Source organism: Anser anser, assembly GCF_964211835.1.
Source record: "Anser anser genome assembly, chromosome: 20".
Classification (NCBI taxonomy): Eukaryota; Metazoa; Chordata; class Aves; order Anseriformes; family Anatidae; genus Anser; species Anser anser.
Genome location: NC_139741.1, coordinates 12254573 through 12264429, shown reverse-complemented (window position 1 = coordinate 12264429; position 9857 = coordinate 12254573). Strand labels below are relative to the sequence as shown.

General features: G+C 48.3%; 1 long non-coding RNA gene across 1 annotated transcript; it reads right to left on the bottom strand.

Annotated features, from left to right (window-relative positions):
- Positions 1 to 7330: 7330 nt before the first annotated feature.
- LOC310884277 lies at positions 7331 to 9537 on the bottom strand. The gene is made up of 2 exons (XR_014574113.1): positions 9365 to 9537; positions 7331 to 8579 (listed from the first exon to the last, which is right to left on the bottom strand). It is a non-coding gene; the product is annotated as an uncharacterized lncRNA (long non-coding RNA).
- Positions 9538 to 9857: the final 320 nt, after the last annotated feature.

Here is a 9857-nt window from a genome sequence, read left to right as displayed (position 1 = left end):
TGGCTGAGGTCCAGTGGGGTTGGAGGCTTTCTTACTCCTTTTGGAAATGCAAAGCAACCTTGCGCCTACCCTGCACTTGCAGAAGGATCACGACAGCCCAAAGCACAGAGGCTTTGTAATTACTGCATAGGGATTGGGAGCAGGGGGCTGCAGGCGTGGCCTCTGTGAGAACAGTGCGGAAGCTGCCCGTGTCGGATCAGAGCCAGCTCCAGCCAACTCCAGAAGGGCCACGGCGCTTGCCAGAGCTGAGCCTATAAGCGATGCTGTTTGCACCTCCGGGAGAGCAGATTTAAGAAGGGGGAAATACTGCTGTGCAACAGAAGCTGGAAGAGCAAGGAGAGAGAACCAGCCCTGCAGCCCCCAAGGTGAGTGCAGCAGGAGGCAGGAGGTGCTCCAGGCTCACAGCAGCAGTTCCCCTGCGGCCTGGGGAGAGGCCCCTGGTGGAGCAGGCTGTCCCCCTGCAGCCCACGGGTCCCACACGGAGCAGATCTCCACGCTGCAGCCCGTGGAGGAGCCCCCGCTGGAGCAGGTGGATGTGGCCTGGAGGAGGCCGCGGCCTGTGGAGAGCCCCCGCAGGAGCAGGCCCCAGGCCAGAGCTGCAGCCATGGAGAGGAGCCCACGCAGGAGCAGGGGGCCTGGGGGGAGCTGCCACCCGTGGGGGACCCAGGTTGGAGCAGTTTGCTCCTGACGGACGGACCCTGTGGTACAGACCCATATCGGAACAGTTCCTCAAGAATGGTGGCCTGTAAGCAGCCCCCGCAGGCTCATTTCGGGAAGGACGGCATCCCGTGGGAGGGACCCCGCGTGGAACAGGGGCAGAGAGGGACCGTGGAGGAGCAGCAGGTGATGAAGTGTTAGGGGCTGACCACAGCCCACATTCCCCATTCCCCTGCAACACTCGGCAGGAGGAGGTAGAGCAGGGTGGATAGGAGGTAAAAGGGGTTTTAAGTTTGCTTTTAATTTTTCACTATTGTATTCTGCTAGTGATAGGCAACAAATTATATTAATCTCCCTGTGCTGCGTGTGTTTTGTCCAGGACGATAATTGTTGAGTGATCTCCCTGTCCTTATCACAATTCCTTGAGCCCTTTTCATCATATTTTTTCCCCCTTTTCCTTTGAGGAGGGGGAGTGAGAGAGTTGCTATGGTGGAGTTCAGCTGCCCAGCACTTAAAACTACCAAGCAACAGTCCTACTATCCACCGACCAGCGTCCTTATTCAAGCCTGTTGCAGCTATGTATGCTGCTCTGCTCTGTCTGGGATGTGGACCTAGCCATGATATCTGGGGCCAGCTCATATGGACTAGAGCCTTACAATCTGCAGGAATTCCCCTTCAGTGGGAACTTGCATCACATAAAGACGGTTCTCCATGGTGGAAGACAAAGCCTGTAGGAATTATTAGAAGTCGACATCCTCCATCGCTCTGACCCCCGAGATTTGGACATAATTTCCAAAATGAGCAAAAGGGATCTGTGTCTGCCCTGATACGAAGGAAATCACTGCCCCTGGAAATCTAGTCACTATGCTTTGGTGACTTCATCAGCGTTTTTGTTCTGCTTTGTATGCATCAAATGGAAAAGAGCTACCCCAGGAACACTGTGCTTTGGTGGCAGAGATCTGCTTGCAGCTGAGGACACTACTTATGTTTGTGTGTGAAAATCACACTTTCCTGCTAAAGTACATAATATTGGGCCACATGCTTTCTAGCATATCACCTGTCAGGGAAGCAAACCCAGGAAAAGCACTAATACAGCCCTATGTGTCCCTCATGGCTATAAGCACAGCCACAAGCACAACCATGCTAACACACAGGAAATCTGTGCATGATCCCCAGAATTCACAGATGCAACGTGCATTTCTGTGCCCGTGCCCTGACACCAGCTGGCAGCAGGAGTTCAGCTCCCAGCCTCAGCTCACTCTCTGTTCCTTGGGTTTGCTTTAATGCCTCCTTTGAGACACTGCCTCAGCGCAGTGAGTTTGTGAATGTGACATATCATTCAATATTATCCACCATGAGCCACTCTGTTCCTATAGCAACTGCCTCCTTAGCCCAGTTCCTGGGTCTCTTCTGGTCTGTTTGATATTCACCTTGACACCTTTGGTGGAGGCCTTGAAGGAACACACAAAGTGTGAAAACACCTTGTACTTATTAGGCCAAGGTAATTCCTCCCCACATGGATGGGCACATATCATCTCCAAGAAAGGGGCTCCCACCTCCACGACTCCCGTCCATCCTCCACCTCTCTATGTCCTTGCATGAATAACGACCTGCACCGCTTAACCTGGACAGGAGCCTGAAGTCCACAACGGGAAACGCTCTGATCTGGGCTCCTTCCAAAAGGGCCACGCAGATATAACTAGAAGAATGCGTAAAACGTTGACCCTAGCTGACGTAATTTCTTTTGGTTGATCTGATGCAAACCTGTGATGCACCCTGCAGCCCCTGCAACACTTGTGATTTTACCTGCAGCCCCTGCAACTGCTGTAATTTTACCTGCAGCCCCTCCAACAACTGTGATTTTACCTGCAGCCCCTGCAACCCCTGTGATTTTACCTGCAGCCCCTGCAACCCCTGTGATTTTACCTGCAGCCCCTCCAACAACTGTGATTTTACTTGCAGCCCCTCCAACCCTTGTGATGTTCCCTGCAGCCACTCCAACCCTGGGACAGGCCCTACAGCTGGCTCCGGGGACTACCCCGTTGCCGTATCAGTCGCCAATACACACAAGATGAAGGAATGGATGCAGAAGTCATCTCATTTAGGCAGGGAAGAAAGTCCTCCTAAGACGGGGAAGGAGCAATAGGAAGGCGAGGCAGGCGACCCCAATGTAGGGCCATCGAAGGGAAGAGGAGGCTGTTATAAAATAGAAAAGAGAGAAAAGCAGCAGTAGGCAGGTGATCCCCATCCCTGGGCGAGCTGCGAGACATGGGACAAGATTTCAGCTGTCATGCAGGCGAGCACATTGTCACCTGGCTGCTGCGATGCTGGGATAACAGCTCCGGGAGCCTGGAATCGGAGGGCAGGGAAGCCAAGCAGCTGGGATCCTTCTCTGGGGAAGGGGGCACTGAGAAAGCGATCGGAAACGGGGCACAAGCCTCTGGAGGCGGCGCCTGTCAGGCGTGAAGGAAAGGGATCCCTTCCAGGAAGATGCTGTGGGGTTGCTGAGGGTCGAAGAACAGCAGGTGTGGTGTTTTTCCTCAGCTGGGCAGCTGAGCTCCACCTCAACCGCTCTCTCCCTGCCCCTCCTCAAACGGAAAGGGGAGAAAATAGGATGGAAGGGGCTCAAGGGCTGAGAGAAGGACAGGGAGATCACTCCACAATGATCGTCACGGGCAAAAGAGGCTCAGCAGAGCCTGTTCCAGTCCAGCCCGGGCCTGCTCCTGCGGGGGCTCTCCACAGGCCGCGGCCTCCTCCAGGCCACATCCACCTGCTCCAGCGGGGGCTCCTCCACGGGCTGCAGCGTGGAGATCTGCTCCGTGTGGGACCCGTGGGCTGCAGGGGGACAGCCTGCTCCACCAGGGGCCTCTCCCCAGGCCGCAGGGGAACTGCTGCTGTGAGCCTGGAGCACCTCCTGCCTCCTGCTGCACTCACCTTGGGGGCTGCAGAGAGGTTTCTCACTCCTCCCTGACCCAGACGCTGCTGTGCAGCAGGTTTCTTTCCCTTTCTTAGGTGGGCTCTCACACAGGCGCCAAACATCATCCTTTTTGTCTCAGTTCTGGGCAGCAGCGGGTCCCTCTGGAGCCTCCTGGAACCGGCCCTTATCTAACATGGGGCAGCTGCTGCATTCTCCTCACAGAGGACACCCCTGCAGCCCCCCGCTACCAGAACCTGTCCTCGTAAACCCAACACAAGACACCGACCGAGCCTCCCTGATTCCCAGCAGGTGGGTCAGGCTGGGAACCCAGGCCAGTGCCCGGCAGACCCTCCTGGGCCTTGAAAAGCAAGCTTTATGGGGACGTAGCACCCAGAAAGAACGGAGTCACACAACAGGATTCATTTCCAAAACCGCCTCGTAGACACCTGGGCCAAAGAGCAGGGCCTTGAGCGGGTATATCACAATGACAGAGTTCATTTCCTTCCCAGTAGCTGGCATGTGCCGTTTTTTGGGATTTCGGGGCTACAGCGTGCTGCTAAGAGGGATGTCTTAGCTCTTGCAGGGCAGTGCTTCCACTAAGGCCAGGACTTTTCTGCATCTTCTACTGCCCTGCAAGCGAGGATGCTTGGGGCACACAGGAAGCTGGGAGCGGACACAGCTGCAGGGATTCCATAAGACACAAGCAAATGCAGCCTTGGCTTGGTGATACTTTCTCTTGATTACTGCTCAACACAAATTACCTCGAGCAAGTCTACTGTGAGGACTAAAGGAAAGAGACGTATGGATGCTGCTAAGCTCTTCTAGCTTGTACCAGGTAGGAAAGATACCTCTGTAGCAGGCGTGAAGAGGATAGCACTAATTAATTAGATGAGAAGCGGAGGAAAGGCACTTAGAGGTAGTGAAAAGCAGTTAATGTGATGTTCCGGGGAAGCTTCAGTCTGCTTAAGGAGTAGCAAGAACAAGCCTAAAGTCATAGCCAAATACAAGAAAGAGAGGAGGACACGCAGCATGAGAAGCTCCCGAGAGAAAGGAGCTCTGTTTTGGGTAAAAATCAGTCCCTTTTTCTATCATGGAGACATCCAAGGGCGTAGGACACGTGCACTTCAGGGAACCAAAAGATGCTGTGCATTTCTCTCGTCCCCCTGACACAGCCACTAGGTGACGATGCTTCCAATTCTCTCTAAAGAAACCTTGCTTTCTCAGGCCCAGGCGTCCAGCTGCACACCAAGGACGTCCCTGGCTCCCAGGCACAGTTCCCAGGCCCAAGGCCGAGCTCCCCTCCGAACCCCCATTCCAGCAGACCTTGCTCCTGGCATGGTGGAGCAGCCACTTCATGTCAGCCTTTTCTCCTGGCAGTCAGCTTAGCGCCGTAACCTCTGCCATCGGGGCGCCCGAGAGCCGTGTGAGGTCAGCAGAGAGTCACTGTCAGCCTTTGACCTCACAAAGGTGGGTGGCCATAAGTGCCCTGAGCGTCCAGCTCGCATTGAGTACTGCTGGTGGCACTCGAGGCGTGGAGGTCTGCATGGTGCAATGGGAGACGCCGATGTCCTGCTGCTGGAACAAGAGACGCTGATGTGCTGCTGGTGCAGGAGGAGACGTGAAGGTGCTGCTGCTTAGAGGTGCTGAGGAGCGGGCAGCCTCAGCGGGCAGCTGAATCAGAGGGCAGGGAAGCCAAGCAGCTTCCTTCTCTGGGGAAGGGGGCACAGAGAAAGTGATTGGAAATGGGGTACAAGCCCTCAGCCTCTAAAAGCAATCCCTCAGATGCTGAGGTATAATAAAGTTAGGTATATCTGTTTGACTCTAGACCCCAACATGTTTGTTAGTGTTCTGGTTTGTCCACTGCTTTCTTGTGGGGGATTTGAGTTGGCCATTACTGCTTAGGTGAATGCTGACTTCATATCAATGGTGCACTTCATTCTTAAAATGGGAAGTTTCTACCAATTTCCTGTCCAAACTTGCTCATAAGCCAACTGCAGTCATCATTTCAGATGTGTCTCCCAACTTACACATTTCCTATTTCTCCTTGATATTTACTCAAGAAATTCATTTACGTAGAGACAACATATTCTTCTCTCAACTGGCCTCTGGCTGGGCAGAATGATGTCCTTTCATTCCCTTCCAGACAATAGGCAACTTGTTCCTTCTGTCTTGTGAACTCTTCCTCCTAAGTTCAATGTGAATACAAGTGGCAGAACTGTGCCTCATGTCTCAAATGAGTGTCAGGGCTGCCTTGTCCAGTGTATTCATACTGGAGGGGAAAAAAAATGAATAGCCATACACACTATATAACCACTAAACTTTTTCAGTCCTCCTTGTGCTAACAGTGCATGAACGTGAGGTTTTGTTGTCATTTTGTTTGTTTGTTTGTTTGTTTTAAACTCCTGACTACCATATAGCAAACATGACAAAAAATCACCCTTTTTTGAGAATCTCTGAGAATGGCTCTGCTTTGTATTATCACATGTCACTTCACCTGAACCATTTCAATCACAAGCGATAGCCTTCTGTCAGGCTTGGTAGTACTTCCCAACCTTATGTCACCTGCAAATCTCAAAGCTCCTGTGTAATTTTTAATCTTCAGCCACCATGTCCATACCGAACATATCTAACTTTGAAGTCAGCTCTGCCCTGAATAGGAGGTTGGGTTTTCAGAGGTCCCTTCCAGCCTACATTTCTCCATGAGTCTTTGCCTCCTTAGCAGCTGCAGTTTCAGAACTGTCTCTGAGAATTACCATAGGTAACCACGCCTTTGCTGGTAATTCCCTCTTCAGTGTGAACAATTGCAAATTCCCTTTATTCACTTGCAGCCCCAAAGCCCAAATCCGTAGATAATGTATCAGAAGCTCACAGAAAGTGAAATAGATGGAGTTCATCCTCTGTGTAGGGAAGAACTGGTCCTACAAAGGAAAGCTACTAAATTGTCTGGAAACAATTTAGCTCTGATAAATTATCTTGTCAATTACACATTACCCCCTACTTCCCTGGTCTTATCTGTTCTTGCTACAAAACTTTGCACGGTGTTGATGTCAAACTAACAGGCCCACACTTGTCTGGATGACTCTTTACCCTCTTCTGGACAGAAGTATATTTATTACTCTCCCATTCTGGGGACTATCCCCGATTTGCACAATTGTTATGCATTTTTCCTACTTGACTTGTTGTTCTGCGTGCCAATGCTGTTAACAGGCTAGGTAGATATCAGCTTTTCATTTTTCACTTGAATCACTATAGATTTTTATTTCACCCCAGATGATGTTGCGCCTACTGCCCTACCCTCCTTTTCAATGGGAGTCCTGTCACTGCCCTTAACATCACATTGTTGTTGCTGTTAGATGCAGGAAATCAGATTTGCAGCATTTGAGACATCAGTAACTTTTGACCTATTTTTGCCTCGAGTGTGCAACTGTCCTAATTTGTTCTCTTTCTTCCCCCTGGTTTCTGTGGCTTAAGTACCACTTACTATTATTGTTTAATTTCCTATGTGAAGGAGGTTTTTGGTCATTCTTACTTTATTTCTGCAGTTTTTAACCTCTGAAACATACCTTTTCTCATCGCTTTTTTCCTCTTTGAATTTTGAATTTTAACTATGCCTTCTCTGCACTCAAGTCCCAGAGCTGCTTAGTCAGACTCAATTATTCATTTCCTTAGATTTCAAGGTTTGCATTTCTAAGCCTCAGAACCTTCATTCTAAACCTGGTTTTGTCTGTCGTGAAATGTAAAATGAGAAAAGTCAGCTCATGATCACACTTTATTCAAATTTTACTACATTTAAACCCATACAGGAGCCAAGTCTAAAACGGTCTTGTATTTTTTCACTTTTGGGAAGAAAGCCATCACATAGTATACCTGGATGAACATAAGTGGTAATTATCTTTCAATCTTTTGCTGGGAAGTTAAAGTCTCCCATAATTCCCATTATTGTTTACGTGTCTGATAACTGTACAGAGATAATTCACTATTAGACTGGAGCTAAGAGCAAAGAGCGGGCTAGCAAGGCTGTCTATCTTTAGCAGTGATTTGCACAAAACCACTCTTTTGCTGACCCATAACATTTAATTTCTCCATCCTCTGCTTCTTGCTAACACAAAGCACCATCTTATTCCATCCATTTGCCTTGGTTTCCAGCCTTCCTGAGATTTATCGGTCCTTGTATGACATTCATGCCTTTGTTTCACCCTTCCTGTGTTGACACTTGTCATAACAGTTTTAGATCCTGAACATGATCATCTCAAAGTTTGCCTGACAGTTAGGTCTTCCTCACATTGTCATAGAGTATCAGGTCTCCACCACTTGAAATAGATCGTATTGGATTAGATTATTGGCACCGTCTCTTGTGCTGGTAGTCCATTATCTTCACAGTCCATACAACTGGCCATCAGTGAACATGAAGCGGCCTTATCCTGCCCATTTACCTTTCTGGAAATCAGCCACTCTCTCTGCCTAGAGCAGGGAATGGATTTTCCTCACCTTTCTTCAAAAGCTCTGAAGTTTTCTGTGATCTTTCCAATTTTATGGTATGATAAGCTTTTGCTTCCACCGAAGGGTAGAAGTCATTATGAATAGTGCCAACAAAACAGAAACATAACAATGAAAACGATATTTTAATTCAGAATAGGTATTTGAAAAGTTCACCTTTTCTAGCACAAATGGGGAAAAGAAAAAAAAAAAAAAAAAAAAGCAGTCCTAAAACATCAAAACTGTGGCCAAAGAATTAGAAGAAACACTATTTTTCCAAAGCTGCAATGTTTTCCATTCATCTGGCTGGGCCAGCAGAGCACTGGAGACCTGGATGCACTGCACTCATGGCTGGTTACCCTAAATGACCTGCAGGGAGATCTTCTTATCTCTATCCCTCTGTTTCTCCTTTCAATCTCTGTTTTGTCTGTTTGTATCACTAGCTCTCAAATCGCCACTGATATATGCACGTGCAGCACCCAGCACAACCTTGTTTCAGGCTCCAGCGGGACCTTTAGGCATTACCATCCTGTAAACAAATAACAATGATAGTGAGTGTAATTACAATCGTCAAACTATTCCAGCTCCACATCATTAGCCATGCCCTGAGCTAAATAACATTTTAATCAGTTTGATATGTCATCTGTGGCTTTCTTCACTGTCACTTGCAATCCAGCAAACTCCTTCCTTCACGTTTCTAGATTAGACAGAGGGTTCTCAACTGCAGACATCCAATTCCCTGTTCAAGAAGCAGCGAGACCTTTCCTCTTCTCACAGATTTAAGATGATAGCCAAGCATCATGAGACACAGTGCGTATGTCTCCTAGGCCCATCCCATGAGAGCAGGACATTTACCACACATGAGAAGAAGACTTAATGCAGTGGCAAAGCAAAATACTCAGTGTCAAAGCCATGTCGAGATGATCATTAAAGACAGATCAAAATTACCCAATGCAGGAGGAAAATCTATCGTTTGTAGAAGATTATGTTCTCTGATTATTAGTTTCAAAATTAGTTTTTCCTTTGGATTTCCTCTGAACTTAAACTTAGTTTGGAATGCCTTTGGTTTTGAATATTTCTAAAATTGTATTACTTCTCCTAAGTAAGTTGCTAGTCTGTTCTATTTACGTGAAATTCAAATAATATTGTGAAGTATCTGCCATCAGTTTTACTGTGTGCCAGGCTGAGTTCCCTGATGAATTTCAAATTTCAGATATGAAACGGTAAAGGTTAAAAAAAAAAAATGTTACAAAGGGTACTTCATGCGGTAGCATAAACTTCTGTTTTCTCAAAACTTGTATCAGTTCATCTCACCAGGACCAGCAGGGGAAGCACACTCTGCCTAGGCACTGGCAAAGGCACACAGTGAGACTGTAGGGTCTCTTGCCGGGGTCATTCAAAATTTGACTGTACAAGCCCCTGAGCAATATGACAGGGCTTTAAAAATGGCCCTGCTTGAAGTACGCGGGTGATCTGGAGACCTCTAAGGTGCTTTCCAACAAAAGCTTTTCTATAATTGTATGAAATCACCTGTAGTAGATTAACCCTTGTCGTTATTCCCATCACAGGAAATAACTGTGACACCTGGGTAACAGGTGAGCTTACTGCGACACCAGGGAGAGCCTTCCTGTACTGAAAGGCAACCTGTAGGAAAGCTGGGGAGGGAGTCTTTATCAGGTTCTGGAGCGACAGGACAAGGAGTAACCGCTTTAAACTGAAAAGTTAGATTTAGAATATATATTAGGAACAAATTCTCTACTGATAGTACCTCACATCCTGTGCATCTGCCAGCTTCTGCATTTTATGG